Consider the following 17,202-nt stretch of genomic DNA (forward strand, 5'->3'; position numbering starts at 1 on the left):
ACCGACAGCGTTGAATGTTCACTGAAGCAACCACTACAACAGAACTCCGTTGACTTGACAGCATCTGAAAATGTCTGAAAGGAGGGGGGGAAATCAACATTGACGCAACGATTTTAATCATGCAAACGATGCAACTTCAGTCACTTTTCTCTTACCAACACCAACACCCTTCTCTGCTCATCCTATTTCAGTCTTCGTGCAAGGAGTTGGCAGTTTTCCAAACTTCTTTCTATGAAAAATAAGATATTTCACTTATTCAGGCCTTAGCAACATAGGTTAGAGGTCCAGGCACAAATGGATTAATTCTGTCTATTATTTCACAAAACTGAACTTCACAGCAAACCAAAACACAAGATCCCATATATGAGCAGAGTTGGCTAAGAGTTTTATGAATTACTATTGCCAATTATAGATTGTCCAATTGAATAAAATTTCTTTTGCTGACATGGTTCAATTGGATTTAAACTTGCTTAGGATTGATGAAAACTATATTTTCTTTTAAGAAGACTAAATTTCTCCATTAATATCTTATAGAGAAAGAACGCCTTTCTTCCTTACCGATTGTCATACATGCAGAGCCTGTTATAATAGCTTTCAGGAGTAAAAAAGACATGTACATCAAGGCTTGACTAAAATTTCTATTTATCTGTTTTTTTAGGTGGCAGCATGCTGTCCATATCCAGAACTTGATCATTACACAATAAAGTGCTTATTCTTAAAAATGTCCATAGTAGCATAATTTCCAATCTTCTGAGCCATTCAACTTAATTGTCTTTATTCTTAAAATAAATAGTTTTTAAAAATTATACACATCTGTGGGATTTCTATTTTTGTATTGGGGGAAGAGTTTTAGAGGCTGGATCAGAAGGCAAAACATGGTAACCTAGGAATTTTACCTTATTTGCATTTGTGGGCAGAGTTCTGCAGAAGGTCATCTTGCAGCTCAGCTGGTCTGGGTTCTTTTTTGCTAGGCCCACTCTTAGCTTGGTGTATAGAAATGATTGTCTTCTATGAATTGCTGTTTATCTTGTCATTTGGTGGAAGATGTCTTGTACTCTTTTTCATCCAGTTCTGATCACTTTAAAAATCACAATATACCTAAAGGCCGGAGTGTCATTAATATAGCCTGTTGGGGAACTAGACAAGAAAGGAAGCAAGTAATTTTCTCCTGTATGGTAGATTAGACGTATTTTTTATAGGAAAGCCACTGTGGTTATGAATACATCTGAATTCTAATCAAATGTGGCAGTCAACTTTTTTTTTTTCCTGATAGAGCAGCATGAGATGTTTTGTCTTAAGCTCCAAAGTCTAGTATTTCTTTTATTTTTTTTTTTTTCCTCCATTTATTTGTACTTACTTTTTGACAGTTTAATTCTGTGGTGTTACAAAAGGAATTCCTCATACCTGCAGGAGTGATGAGAGAATAAGGGTCTCCAACTCAGCAATATTTTGTCACTCATGTTTGACACCCATCCTGTTAAAAGCTGTCTTGCCATACACTCATTTATTTCAGTACTTACTCCTATGCCCTTGTTTTGTGCTTCCATCTAGCATTTCATGTTTCCATATGGGGTCTTGCCTAACTGATACCTGGTAGTTAGGATGGGCTGCAGGGAAGGAGAGGAGCTATGGAGAGCTTGTGACTGGGTGAATTGCATCTTAGAAGGAATTACTTCCACAGGTTTTTCCCTCCCTGGCCCCCGTAACGGAAAGACCTCAGTTCCTTGGTTACTCAGCCTCTGTTGAAACAGGCTGAAACTTGTAAGTACAAAACCACAAAACAGTATTCCTGAACTCCAGCTCTGAACCCTGATGTGTGCAGGTTATGCAGGGTAAAAATGCTTTCATCTTCTCTCATCTGGTTTTAATTAAAAAAAAAAAAAAAAAAAAATTCCCGTACCAGTCTTAGCTAGCTGTTACAAATGCCAGCTTTATTTTAAGTTTCAGATCTGCAGGCTTATGTGAACATTCAGATTTGATGTATGTCTTTTTTTTTTTTTTTTTATTTAAGGTTAGTAGGTCATAAATAAACCAAAGCACTTTCCTTGCTATGAGCAATAGGGTCATGGTGTACATGAAATATCGCTTTAAAAAAATTGGAAGCTAACATGAATTGACAGAGATACGTGAGGAAGTAGTTTGTTGTGTTGCTGTAAAGGCCATAGGGATTTGGACTGCTGGAGCTGCCTGTCTTAGGAATAGATTAGATATCTTGTCTGATGACCTGTACTTAATTTAAGTGACTGCCTTTGCCAGTCCTTCCAGAGGGCAACTGTGTGAAGTAGAGCATCTCATCCTCAGTCTTCAGTCCTTTTCCTTCTCTTGATGGCCTGACCTAAATTGAAGATATGGGTGTTGCACTGCACAATTACTTCAGTGCTGTGTGAACTGCATGTTTGGTTCTAATTAGTTAGCCTTTCCATTTTGGCCTCTATTTCTTGAATCAAAAGACTAATGTTCAACTTCATTTTACTGGTTAATACTGGCAACTGTTATACAGTACACTCATGTTTAGCAGCTGCTTTATGTAAAGCAATAATAAAAGCTCCCTCTCCTTATGTAGAAATAGTGGCTGGAGCGGTGAAGTGCTGCTCTGCCCTGCTTGGTGCCCCACCTCTTCCTTTTCTTCCTTCTCCCTCCCCCAAATACTTGATGAAATATAAATAATAGATGTCAGGTCTGGCTTGCAGAGTACTTCAAATAGCTGTTTTAGTACTTTAAACAATGTCACTGCTTGTACAGTGGTGAGATCACTTAGGAAAAAATATTTAGGTAAATACAGACGATCTCAGGTTTGGGGAGTTTCTGAAGATTTTTAGATAACTTCCCTAATGATGCATTCTAACATTCTATTCAGATTGTACACTGATTAAAATAGCATGTTAACTTATTTATATGGTGGATACTCTGCATTGTTTACAGCATCTTCTTTAGCTGGCATTGAATTGTTACTGGAGTTAAGAACTTTTGAAGGCAAATATCCATTTGTATAAAAGGAAGACAGCAGAACAATACTCACACTGCAAAGTTATCTCATGGATACAGTTGTTGGCTACTTCCACCTCCCACTTGCCCTCTCCCACAGTCTGTCAACAGGCTTCCAGTTATACAGTTGGGGACAGGAAGAAATGTAATGCGTGGATGTATTTTTAATTGTGTTGCAAAAGTGAATTCCAGTGGAAGTGTCTAAAAATGGAACTAACACACTTGGGATCAGATTCTCAGCTAGTGTAAACTGACACAGCTCCACTGACGTCAGTGACATCTGCGTTTACACCAGCTGGCACCTGGATATTCATCTGGAAAAAAAAGTGAAGTAGAATGATCAGTTATCAGTTCTTATCAACTTTTCTGGTTTTTGTGTTGTGTGTTCATCTTTTATATTAAACCTTTCTCAAATGACAAATTTTCGTGTTGCATTGACACTTTACCTACAATAAATTAGCAGTAATACTAAATCTCAGTAAGTATTGACACTGCTGTGCTTCCAAGGGGAATTAAATCCAGCTGACTGTAGTTATTAGAGATTCAATTTATTCTTGGGTGACTTTGAGTTATATACTGAAAGTAAAAACCCTGTGCAGCTATCAAGAGGAAGTCCTATTTCTGACAAAATGAAAAGTGTTCATTTCTTCTGTGGACTTAAAAACTGCAAGAACAGAATCCAATTACCCTCACTGTAATCTAAGACTTTCACTGTATTCCAGAAATGCTAACTGCAGTTGTTTCTGTAGTGCGTTGGAGTGTAGCATCAGCTTTTAATTACTAATGCAGTAATTCTAAGGCCAATATTTTTCAAGAAACCCAACTAGACAATCACAATATTTCCATGTTGCCTTCAACCTATGGAAATGTCTCTGTAAACCTCTGCTGGAAAAAAAAAAAAAAAGATGTTTTAGGGAGTATTTCATGATTTACTGGAATACAGCCATCGCTGGAGAAAAGTAGCAGCTGCATAACGTCTTGAAGCAGTAGGGCATGCAAGCCTGAGACAGGAGGCAGAATTGTGATTGACCCGTTTAAATTCTGCATTCTACAAGGCTGCTTTTTGTACATTATTATATGAAGAAATCTAAAGTTATGCATAATCATCCTTGTTCTTACTTATGAAATAAACAAGCTTTCTGGCACACCAGAAAGCACTTTTTGAGGTTGAAATAATAACCACAAGTCTGTCTTTTGATTTAAAACAAAAAACAAACAAACAAAACCAACAACAACAAAAACAACAAAAAAAAAAACCACACACACACACAAACAAACAAACAAAAAAAAACACCACAAAAAATTTGTTTGACATTCGTCCATCACAGATCAATCTGCAGTTCTTTCAGTCCTATCAGAGTTCTACTGGCCCAGAAAGCAGGACACCTCCAGGTATGCTAGTTCATGTGTTTGTAGCCTTAGCTGACTTTGTTTTTTAGTCCAAAAATTGACAGTGCTCTTGAAATTAAAGCCATCAGATAGCATTACATATTGACAACACAGGCGATGAGGTGGGATCCTGATTAGCCAAGTTAATTTAGGAACAGAACACATGTGAGGAGCAGCAATGATATTAGTTCAATCAAATATTTGATTGCACTACCAGAAATAATATAATTGCAGAGTTAAAAACTATGCTTTGCCCATTAGAATTTTATCTGATTAGTATTTTGTTAAATTTTTGGTATTAAGGACATTTCCTAAACAAAATTTAGTGTAAAAACACCCGAGGCAATATTTGCTTTTATACTTATTGCCTTAGACTTATTGTACCTTAATAAATATAAATTGTTACTCTTACTTACCAAGTCATAGTTGCATTCATGTGTTCTAAAGAGACCTTTATATCTGAGCTACTGAGCCTGACTCTGCAGTTTATTACTTCATTTTGTTAGTCTTGTTTGAAATTGTCAGAGCTTTTTCGACGTACAGGATTGTGGTACTGGACCTATAAACATTCCTTTTTATTTAAAGCCAAGAAATTGGTGAATAAATTCTAATACTGCCTATAGTTTCCCAGCCCTTTGGATGACAATTCTCTACTCTTTTATACTGGAGCACGTTACTATTTATGGAAGATATGTATATATTTCAGTGTCTATAAATCATATGCAAACATCTGTTCTTTAGATCAGTAGATGGAGTATGGTAACTGCTTTTTACATTAATATCCATGAAATAATGGTCACCCACTGACATTATGCTTAAACTTTAATATTTTAGCAAATATTTCAGTAGTTTATAATTTCAGGCAATGGAAGTCAAAACAGTAGAAATTGCAGACACAGTCTGGCATAGAGTTCTGTGTGGCCTGTACCCAAAAAACGTCAAATGGAAGCTGTATGATCGAGGGGTTAAATATTAAGAGCAACACTATCAACTCAGCTAAAACAGAAGAGCTTCTGTTAGTAATTCTACATACTCATTACTGCCTTTGAAGGGCATTTCTTACCCTCCTCCTTCCTGTGATACCCTTAAACAGGCATCCTTTTCTTATTTGATGAATCTAGACTGTATGCAGAGGTCTACATTTTTGTCTTAGTAGCATATCTTTCCCGTGTGATCCTGCAGGCAAGATTCTAAGACAAATAACTGTGAAGCCGCTCTCAGAAAACATATGGTACCTGTGGAAACCAAGATTGTGTACAAGTTAAAATGTAAGATGTGGGAAAGACAATACTGTATGATACGGTGGGTGCCGGATGGAAAGGCAGGGGATAAGAATGTTTTTATTGTCTTCAACATCTGTTTTAGTATTTTTACATGAAGTGTTATCAACTATAAGGAGAAGAATCTTCAGGATGTATTGTGTTTACATCAAGCATTTATCTGTTTGTCATATGTACCGAGACCGTGGATTCATTGGTTGTTTTTCAACATCTCCTTGTCTTTGTATTTATTTTATGGGAACAGAGTTATTTTGATGCTAAAGTTATGTCAGCACAGCAATTCAATTTTCATTGAATTAAACTATTAATGGAGAGTAAAAATACTCTAGATTTCTTAAAGTTATTGAGTCCTATTGTAGTCAAGTGTTAAACAACAGATTGTGGTTCTTTATCTGCAGAAAATGGGCTGATTACTTTTAACTCGCCTTACTGATCCTCTTGGTTTTTTAAAAGGGAAAAAAAAGCCAACAAAAACAGAGAAAACAAGAAAGAAAACAAAAAAACCCAAACACAAGTGCTTCAAGATGAATGGGAATCCTCATCTTAAGATTTCTGGAGTATTTCAGTACAGTTTGTCTGTTGTCTTTTAGGTTCTTTACAGTGAAATATGAAATACATATATTCAGAAAAGCAAGTCTGGGGCTTTAAAAACTATTGTTTAGTTGATGCTTTTGATTTTTTGTTATTTTTTAGAAGTTACCAGAAAAGGTTTTGTTTGAGTACAAGTTAGCTTAGGGATTCTCCATGTGTCTGTATCTTGCTGCCAGAGCAGATTGCAGGAGCAACTGGCTTTAATATCCCATCGCCTTCCTCTTTCTGAGTCACCATGGGAATGGACTGTGAGAATTCCCAAATTCAAATAATTATGGTCCTGCTGCACAAAGTTTCTTTTGATCAAGAGCAAGTCATTTGAACCCTAATGTTTAGTGGGTAATACTTACAACCTCATAAAAGTGTTGTGATGGCTGATATCACATAGTCCTTTGAACATGTGAAGTGCTATATAAACAATATAGGGCTATTGCACACAACTCAAGCTATTAGCGTTTGAGGCACACTGCCCCAGGCCCTTAGAGGGGAAATCACATCTTCACTGGAAAAGAGGCACCTTTTTGAATTCTCTGTCTGCTTCCAGATTAAGTATCCGGAGCTTTCTAGGTAGCCAGCAGATATGGAAAAAAAAAAAAAAAAAAAAGAGTATATTTTTTCAAATACTGTATTTATTATTCGTTACTGGATACTAGCTAAAGGTAGACAGCATTCAGTTAGAACTGAGATTCTGAAAATGTAAGGATGGTAAATCATTGCCTGTTTGCATTATTTCCTTTACTGAAATTGTATTTTGGCATTGTTGTGTTTTTTCCTTTGTGAAATTTGTGCATGCAAATCTACTTGTTGCTAATATCTTCAGTATTTTTCATGTGTAATTTGATACAGATGATTAGGTTTCATCTTTCACCCTAAAAATATCACCATACTTTACAGAATTTACACTACAAATGCAGCTTGAGAATATGTGAACACTGTGGATTTCTGTGTGTAAGTGTGGGTGAAATCTTGTTCTTAAGATATAAATACAAATTAAGAAGACAGCAGGGGGGCACTTGCTCCAGAGTTGACGCAATATCTGTCTGTTAGAGCTGAAGGTACTGCTCAAATGAGAACAAAGTTTTCATGGCATTGGTGGAAGTGTCGGATTTGCTTTTTTCTGACTCCATCCCATAATCTCTATGCCCTGATAAATGAAGGCTACTGCTTAGGTCTCTCAATACAAGCCTATCATGCAATCACTCCAGTGTCCAGTGTGGGATGGTAGAAAGGCTCATAGCTACCTTCAGGGAGAAGAGGAAATTCCTTGAAATCTTTTTGTGCCAGTCATGGCTCCAGTTTAAAAACAAAAGTATTTGGTCCAGAGCTGCCAAAACATTCTTTTTGCCTTTCGATGGTGTAACTTCTTATTTTCAACAGCGGAGATCATTCTAAAGAATTGCATTTTTTCTGGTGTGTGTGTGTTTGCTTGTTTGTTAGTTTTTTTCTGTTCTTTTTTGTCTTGAGCTAAGATTTTAGGCATGCTAAATGATGTAAACAAGTTTTGGATTTTTTTACTGTTATCTAGGAACAACCATTCAAAACAAATGTGCTATTGACTCAACCCTACAAAGCTCTGAACACAGAATAAGCTCGTACTCTGAAGGACTGGGCATGCAGTTTAAATATTTAGCATAGCAAAACCCATTGCGATACAAATTACTTGTACTGGATCCAATGATTTACAGCACAAATGTGAAGCATAATCCTGTGTAGTCAGGGAGCAAATGCCAGTTTGTTTACTGTTTTCTGTTGGTTTGGGTTTTGTTGATGGGTTTTTTTTTGTTTTCGTAAAGACCAACACACACAAGCTACTTATTTTCTGCCCTGGCAAAGGTATTTTTAAGTAATATATATTCTAAAGGAAAATAGCCCACAGTAAATACATGGAAGATTGCAGGAACTGTTATAAAAGCATTATGAGAAATGGTGCACCCTTAATGTTTTTAATCTGCTTGTATTTTTGAAGTGCTCTCAACGTCCTCCTCCCTGTCCCTGTTGAGCTCAGTGGCCCTTTGAAAAGCACTTTGTGCTCCAGTGACCACTTTAAACTTTCTATTGACAAAATTAAACTGGACTCTTCATTTATTTTTCCAACAAAGTGTGAGTTGAAAGTGGTCATTGGCCCAAAAACCTGTGGTGAGAGCAAAGATGATTTTATTGGGAAGGGGGAATGATGCTTGGTGTCCTTTTCTCTGTCCTTCAGTCCCCTTCTCCTGCTAATTTCTTATAACTGTCTTGCTTCCTCACCCCTCCCAGAGTCCTGGGAAACTGCAGCTCCCACATCCCTTCCTGACTTAAACTGGTTTGTGAATCCAAATCCTGCCTCTCAAAACAGTGGGGAGACTGACTGGGAGACTGGCAATGAAGTAAATGAGTGAATGGGCTGAGGGAAAGTATGTATAGGCAAAGGAAGTGGGGACTGTTAAACCATTCGTTTTGCTTCACATGTGCTTATGTGTGTTTCAAAAATACATGTGAACACTTATGTAGACACAGTTTAATGTGACGGAAGACAGGGAAATGTCTCTTCCTTTTGAAGATTTAAGGGGATCAGATTTGTAGATCCGTAACATCCAGAAGGCTCAAACATAAAGTGTGTTTTTACACAACTGGGTCTTGTTTTTCTTAAGTATCTGATGCATTTTAACACTCAACCTGTAGTGAATTAATAGTTTTTGGAGTAGGTGGATGGCATTTTATGCAGTCAGCACCTTCTCTAAAAATATCTAGGGATCCACTATTACCATCTCAGTAATCACTCTCAAAAAACAAATCATCATCTGAAACACCATGGGTGACACTGGCTATTCTGAGAAGTTTGGTTTCTACATCAAATCAGATTTATAAAACCTTTCTTGTTTAGGTACCTAGCAATTTTCTTGCTAAGGGTAATAAAGGAGTTTGAGGCTCACAGATTCAAATTTCTGCGCTGCTTAACAGTGTTCTGTTTGTATTTTTCTTCAGAAAATCTGGATGAAATTCCATTTGATGGGAAGGCTCCATCTTCTAAGTCCTCTGGTAACTCTATACTCTGACCACCTAATGGAGAGACATTATGCTGGCTTTTAGGAGATAGGGTGAATTTCATTCTTGGGGAATATGACCCAGGTGCTAAAAAGCTATATCTGAAAGTGCTAGGTTAAAAGCACAAGTCAGCTAGGTACATAAATATTACATGGCTATATTTTTAATGGGAGCCTGTTGTAGACTTGCTTTGTTTAAAGATCTCAATAACCCTGCTGATTTATTGCATCTTTTCTAGAAGTATACTGTTAGCAGGAAACTCAGCTGAAGCACTTTCAATCATGTTGGAGGATCATTATACTTTCACTTGAATAACTAATTAGTTGCAAGAAATTAACCACTGCTGTTAAGCACAAAAACACTTCCAAGAAGGGCTTTCATTTTTGTTGTGGAAAATGACCTCAGGCACTTGAGGAGGGGGGCAGAAGGGAGAAATAACGATCCTGCTGTCTTTTAATATAGCTTTTGTTTTCAATTCAACCTGATAACTAGCAGGCAGCATAGCTGTCTGAATAGGGCACTGCTCTTGGACTTGGGATAAACATGTTCTAATCTTGCCAATCCCATGGATCTGATGGCTGACCTCATTCCATTGATTGAAACTGGTTTAAGGTTCCAAATACTGTCCCTTAAGGCTGTGGGAGACAGAATATGAGACTGGGGAAGAAATGAATTGGTAAATAGGATGGAAGGAAGAATATAACATGACTGAAGAAAGGATATAACCAGTCTGTTCATGTCTCTGAAACTTCTTTTTCTTGTTGTGAAATGTGGATCATGTTTAATTGGTGTGTGAGAGTCTAGTCTGAGTGTCTTGCATAAGAGCTCTGGTATTGTCATATGCTGTTCATAGCACTGCTAATATAATGTAAGACACAGTGAAGTGTGGAAGGCAAATGAAGAGCAGCTCAAAAACTCTCTGTTGCTGTTATGTAACAAATACCCTTTCCTAGGGCAAAACCTGGAGGGAAATGGAAGGCAAACGGCTTTGGAGATCTAGATTCTTCTCTGAGACGTAAAATCAATTTAATGAGGCGATAACAGAATGACAAATCCTAGTCACATTGTTGTTTTTTTTTTTCTTCTGGAACTGCAATTTCACTCCTGCTATTTGAGAAAATATATATGAATATTAAATATATTTTTAAATTCTAAAATAAAAAGTTAGCTTATGATGCATATACAAATTGTTCATCTCCTTTCAGTCTTCTCCTCCTGCTATTGCAGAGGCAGTGAATTCAAGTATTTGAGAAAAAGAGAAATATTGCTCAGTAATGTGAGGCCAAAGGGGAGGGGAAGCTTATTGGTGTTTCTTGCTCTCCCCTTCTTTCTTGCTACCCACACTTGCAAGATCAGAAATTCAAGTCTTCAAAATGTGTATCTGAGTTGTGGTGATACAGAAACACTGGGAATTATTCAGTGCAAAAGGGAGTGGGTTAATGTAGTCATGACAAACTCCTCCTGAATATCAAAAATAAGGGTAGCACTACTCCATTCCTATAATACTTTTAACATTTTCCCCATCTCCTCAGGCCTTCTTTCCAATGGTTACTCTCAATCACTTGTTTTGAGTACCAGAAGGTTAGGATCAGAATCTCATTCAGCTGTTTATACTGAATTACCTTCAAAGTATAAGTGTCATCTGGTAGTACTTGCTGGATATGGGGTTGGTTGGCTTGGGGTGTGTTGGTTTTGTTTGTTTGGTTGGTTTTTTCCAAGTTTGCAACTTACTGCAACATTGAGAATACAGTAGAGAGGAAGGTCATGTCTGACTCTTTTGAGGGAGAGCTTGCATATGTGCCTGCCAGGAAATCTAACTTAATGTGAAAGAAAACAGCAGAGCTGCCTTCTAGAAAGAGGACATGAGCAATGTCGTAACAGCCTCAATCAAACCCATGGTAGCATTTTTCTTGAGGAGCTATGGGGCAGACAATTTCAAATAGGGCATGCTGCCACTGAAACAATTCAACACCAATATAGGCAGCCAGGAGCTTGTGTGTGTGTGCGCATGTGCTCTTACACATCTGCAAGCCACTCTGCTTTAGGATAGCTGTATGTAAGAGCCCATTAGGAAAAAGGAAGGGAGAAAGGATTAGTGAAAGTTCTTTACTACTTTGTAGAAAATTACCTTCCAAACTTTTAAAACACGTTATCCTTTAACTCCATGCAGGGGATTTCATCAGGACCAAGGGATTTTGAAAAATCCCTTCCCTTGACACTCAGTGGAATTTCTGCTAAAAAATCCAGTGCTTTCTTTGTGCAGCACTGAAAAGGGCAATCTGAGCACAAGAATACCATAGAAATGTGTTAAATTTAATGCAATGTACCTTTCAGATGAACACTATGCAATAGCCTAAGATTACTTAGTTCGGTACCTGTGGTTCATGCAAACTATGTAGACATTCACGCCTTGTAGTAACTACAATTGAATAATGTATAACTGAATACAAAACTACTAACAGAAATCCAAGATATAGGCTGTTGACAGATGTCTCAGTTTTCCTTCCCCCTCTGTGAATCTGTTCTTTGGTTTGTTCCTATTACTTAGTTTTGTTTTACTTGCTCTTCCATTTTGATCTGCAGCTGTTCAATGAGATTAATGAGTCTTTAGATAACAGGTACTGATTTTGACAATAGGTTCAAACTTCAGTTTGGACTTCTGCCTACAGTTCAGATTGGGTTTGAGTTCTTACTCAGATCTTAATCTTTAAATTCCTTCCCACTTGGACACTCTTATTTATGCTCCATCAAATATTGACTTGCTTGTGTTCAGACATCAGCTGTCCCTATGCCATGGAAAATATTTGTCCTTCATAGTTTCATAAAATCGAAAGAAGTGGAAAATGTGTACTAAAAAAAACCCAAAACAAACAACAACCAAAACACCAACAAACAAAACAAAACAACCCCAAAAAACAAAAGGAAACAAAACCAAAACCAACCAACCAAAATAACCCAACAACAAAACCCACCTTAAATATCTAGGGAGAAGAGAATATAAGACTCTTCTGTAAAGGAGAACCTTTGAAATACAATTAGAAAGAATAGGCAGCGATGTGTCCCCAGCATTTACACTTCAGTTATTGGATGAAATCACAAGACGCAAAAGCCGGTCACGAATGAATCAACAGCAGAACAACTCTAGACCTCTTCACTGAAAAACTGTTTTTATACAGATGGAGTATGCTGAGCCAAGAGACTGGGGGAGAGGCAGAGAAATAGCACTTTAAGTGAATTATAGGAAAAAGCATGTAACTGTTCCATTCTTTCCATCAGGAAACTCATATGTATTAGTTGTGTGTAAATGTAGTTAATTTCCTTTTTCACCAGCTGTGTGTTCATGTAGTTGAAAAGATCAAGTAAATGAGAAAGTGGGTTGCATTCGTCATGCTTTAGAGAACCCTTGCTTTGATTTGGCCTATGTTGAGCAAACCAAATGTGAAGGAATTAGCTCCCAAAGTGTATTCTAGATGATTTTAGACAAATGGAACGTAAGTTTCACTGAGAATTAAAAAGGTTCTGAGCTGGACAAAGTGTGCTTGCTTGCCTAGTATAGTCCAGTAAGATTTTTATTTTTTTCCTCTTTCCCCACCCTTTTGTCCTCTACTGAGGACATAAACCAAGCTTTTTTTGTCTTCCTTTCTGGTTTCCCCAGGTTTAAGTCTGTAAACATGTCTTTATACTGATGAGTAAATATATTTCTGCAAAATTTTACAGTGCACAAACATTCAGAGCTTGTACATCTTTTCCATTGATTCCACTTCGATATCGAGAAAAAAACATGGCTGCTTTTCTCAAGTGATCATTAGTTTTTCATGCAAAGCTGATGGTGATGAGTTGGGGTTTCTATATTTTAAGATTCCTTACAAGTGTAGTGAGTGAGTACAAATTCACTTACTATACGATTACAAAGGCTTGTCGGAGTTTTACAGCTCTGAGTAGAAATACGGATAGTTTTATCGGTCAATAAAGATCTGTACTTTGCAGATTATACCATGCTTCATGCAAATTAAGAACCAACAGTCTTTCTTGCATTATGGCTTCTCTGTGCCCCGGAATGTTTGATATATGTTAAATGTTTGTCAGGGATGTGTAGTCAGAAGCCGAATGATGAATAATGTCCCTGGCGTTCTGTCCAGGATTTTTTCCCCACCGTCTTTAGAAAAAATAATGTAGTCTTGGTGCTTAGGACCTACTCTTTCTCATTCTTTGTTGTACTGTTTTGAGCCCTGGTATAGCACTAGTATCAACTATTCAATCAGCATCTTTGAAAAGCACCTACCAGACTGCCAGATTCCTGATGCACAGAAGCTAGATGGTGCCAGAAATCAGTCACTCTGTGCTAAATATTGCTGCTGGCTCCACTCCCTGTCTCTCAGACTCTGTACAAGTATAATCTACTTTTCTTCAGTGAAAAGATGGATTTAAAAACACTGTCTGAAGTTGCTATTACATAACTAATGTCTTGCCATCCTGCATGGGTAAGGAGTTAAACTGGTCTCTGGTCTCAAAGGGTAGCGAGGTCCTATTTTGTTTCCTTTTGGTTTTATGTCACATGGAATGCCTTCATGCTCAGGTATCATGGTATTTGTCAATCAGTTCTTGACTTGCCAAGACTTAAGTTTAGTGAATATAGAAATTCTTCTATTTTAAACGAAGTGTTTTGCTGCCAATCACATCAAAATATCAGCATCAAACTGCCTTGCATATGCACAGAACGCCAACGAGGAGAGTACCAATAAAGCAGTTCAGCTGCCTCCAGCTTTCACCACCCAGATAATGTCTCTACAGAGTTGGCATACCGAAAATTAAAATGGTGTAATATTAAAACTAAAATCAGAAAAAGTAATGCCAAAGCTAATATGCAAACAGTTCATTTTCACAATTGCAAATGCACTTCAAAGGCATTTCCGTTTTTTATAGGATACAGGGGCCTTCCCAAAAACACTGAGGCACGTTCGACTGTATCAGAAAGTGTAGAATGCATTTTCTAATCACACTTAAAATATCCAAATAATTTTAGTAGGCATTTAAAACAGTCATCACAAAATTAGTCCAATGTAAACCTGATCAAATTGCGTTATTTTGCTTAAATGTGGTCCACAGCTGGCTAGGTTGCTTAAGTAGCACATACCAGTTAAATTCAAAATCTGAATCCTCAAAACGCATTATTCAGTGCTTGTTTTGCTATGGAGGTGCCCAAAACCCTGACTACCAAAATATCTGCCAAATGAGTTCCCCGTTGCCCCGGCTCGGCTGGCGCTGAGCTCCCCCCAGCAGGAGGGTCCCGCTGGCCTCACTGCAGCGTGTCTTGCACAACAGGCTGAAGGAACATGTGGTTCCCTTCCCTGTGTGTTCTGCTCCTATGAGCAGTCATTGGAGCAAGTCCTAAAGACGGAGGAAGTTGCTGTCTCAATTACCAGGCTGTGGCTGAGCATATTCTCTGTTGCCAACTGAATATTTGATTACTCTTTGCAAACTGGGAAAGGTTGTTGAGGAGGCATTTGAGAGCATCTCTCAATTGGAATATCTGGTCATAGGTAGGGAGCAGATATGGGTTCAAAATCCCACTAGTGAACCTGGAATTAGAATCCAAGTCTTCCATGCCCTGGGTGGGTAAGCCCTTCCTTGAGACAGAGGCAGTAAAAGTGCCAGTTTCTTTGTCAGCTGGGTGAGGAGAGTTTTCAGGGTCAGACTGCAGGAAGAGAGTTCCTCGTCATGTCGCTGTAATGATACCAACATAAAACCCAAAGTTTCAAGGCTGCAGCTCTAGACCTCTGACTCTCACTATTCTTCTACCTAATTTAGGACCATTCTCTTCAACCTGCTGACTTCTGGCAGCCCTCTTATGTGCATAGTTCTTTAAATAATATGCATAGCTGCCTAGATATAAATCTCTATGGATATTTTGGATATAGATGCTTGGAAGATAACTTCAACACTTATTATTTCTGTAACTTCAGCCCTTTGGTTTCTCTAACATCCCTTCCTCTTCCAATTAGGAGATGGATGTAATTATTGTGGGTTTTGGTTTACTCTTTGTAACTTAGAGGCTAATATATTCTTTGCTGGATGTTCTGCTTCCTTCTTAGGCCTAACTTGACGTTACTCCTTCTGCCAAAGTGACAGCTCCTGGGTGACGTGTGACACAGTAGAGCCAAGATATGGCATGTGTTTTCTCCAGCTGCACCGTTCTCCAGGAAGAGGCTTAGCAGGTAAGCCAGAGTCACAAAGTCTCTCTTCAGCTGTTAATTCTAGACATCTATTGTATGAACCCAGTATTTATGCATATGACTTTAATGGCTGAAAGTGTCAGCATATGAATCTGAGGGTCTGAGACAGATTTTTATTATGCAAATTAGCTTTTAGCTAAACCGCCCTGAAAGTAAACCTGAGAAGATGAAAGAAAATATTCCTATGTACCAGACTGCAGAGTTTATTTCTATTTCTACTCTGCCAGTGCCAGTAGTCAGATGGCCCAGATGAATACAGAAGGCTCATTATGTCTTACAATTCTTTTCTGGATTTAAAAGGATGTGAAACAGCTCTGAGATAAATTTCTTGTGTTAACGTTAATACGGAGAACTACTAATGGGAGCATCCTGTAATTTCAATGTAGTTTTTCTCCTGTATGTTTAGGAAAGAAAAAAAAAAGCTTTGATAACCCTTATCCTGATAACGCTATCATCCACCTTCAATGTATGGGAATCTTTAGCTTTGCTTATCTGCAGAGTTGAACCTTAAAAAGTGCTATTCAGTTTTCTTCTACTTTGAATATGTTAACTGGAGTCTGTCTTAAAAGGGGGGATTTTTCTAGGAAAGGATTTTCCTTTTCAATTGACCTTGGAAGGAGTTAACTGTGTGTTTTGAGCTTTCTTATCCATGTTCACCTGCTTGAGTCTGTTGTTAGACTGCTTTATCACTGAAACTTTATGTTTTCTTCTTGTTGTTTATTATTCAGAAGACTGGGAAATTGAAAATAGTCTAATTACTCCTCTCTTAGATGCCTTTGGGAATACTTGGAAAACCTAACTGCAAAAATTTGCTGTAGTATGAATCTTGCTGACTTTAATTTGATTTTTTCATTCATTAACTTGAGACAATGAAGGGAAATGTTGTTTATGTACAATGAGACTGAGCTTGTGGAAACTTAGAAAATGCGTCTATTCTGGAGAGACAGGGTATGCAATAGCTCATGAGGTGCAGTTGAAGAGCTGCCACAACTAAGATGGGTGCTGCTTAATATGGGTCTGGTAGAGCTGCTATTTCTAGTTGAGTTATTTTTCCCTTTGCCTTCCATGCTGCTTCTCCCACTGCTGCAGCACTGTCCTACATTTTCCCATCATGGGGGAGGAAGAGTTTGTGGGGGAATACTAGTTGGCAACAGAAGCACGCCTCCAGCTGGAGTCTAATGATAACACTCAGAAATATGTTGCTAAAATGCACTGCAAAGAGGGAAAGAGAGAAATAACAGCCTCAGGAGTTATCCTTCTGTAGTGAACTGTGGCAATGTAGATTGCATTGCAAGGGGTTGCGACTGTGGCTTCTGACAAGATGGTAATTATAAACTGAGGATAATTCAGTACACTATTTATATAATTTTTTGTTAAACTTGTCATGGATATTTGCTTGAGGTGTGATTCTATGTGGGTTTGACTTTTTCATCATACTGTATTCACATTGTTTCCCTGTTTTCTTATGTTTGGGGAAAAAAAATATTTGAAATCTTGTCCTAAGTTAGGCAATAGAGATACTCTTTTCGGGACCAGAATACAGGCACAGATGTTTCAATGTGTTTGAGAAATATTTTTGGGCTTGTGCCTGGCTTTGGTTTCTTTCCCCTGAGCAGGGCTCTCCAAATTTCTTTCAAATCAGTTGTAGGTACTTAATAATGAAAAACGATAATGTTTGAACTGCCAGGCACATGATAAAA

The 17,202-nt window shown here is 37.8% G+C and overlaps 2 long non-coding RNA genes across 12 annotated transcripts in view; one reads left to right on the plus strand and one right to left on the minus strand.

The window, feature by feature from the left end:
• The window catches only part of LOC102089608 (uncharacterized), an 81,852-nt gene that overhangs the window by 18,258 nt on the left and 46,392 nt on the right, over nt 1-17,202 (minus strand). For 3 of the 11 annotated variants that reach the window (XR_010474320.1, XR_010474323.1, XR_010474326.1), the window contains 3 exons: nt 897-1,137; nt 156-229; nt 3-74 (listed from right to left, as the gene is read on the minus strand). This is a non-coding gene — a long non-coding RNA (uncharacterized LOC102089608). Of the gene's footprint in view, nt 1-2; nt 75-155; nt 230-896; nt 1,405-3,019; nt 3,300-12,241; nt 12,469-17,202 lie in introns of all 11 variants that reach the window. The other 8 variants (XR_010474318.1, XR_010474322.1, XR_010474317.1 and 5 more) reach the window with 8 other exon arrangements.
• LOC110362262 (uncharacterized) overlaps nt 15,344-17,202 on the plus strand; it is a 258,269-nt gene continuing 256,410 nt past the window's right edge. The window contains exon 1 of the long non-coding RNA XR_010474328.1: nt 15,344-15,484. This is a non-coding gene — a long non-coding RNA (uncharacterized LOC110362262). The remainder of the gene's footprint in view (nt 15,485-17,202) is intronic.

This window comes from Columba livia, chromosome 8, assembly GCF_036013475.1.
Source record: "Columba livia isolate bColLiv1 breed racing homer chromosome 8, bColLiv1.pat.W.v2, whole genome shotgun sequence".
NCBI lineage: Eukaryota > Metazoa > Chordata > Aves > Columbiformes > Columbidae > Columba > Columba livia.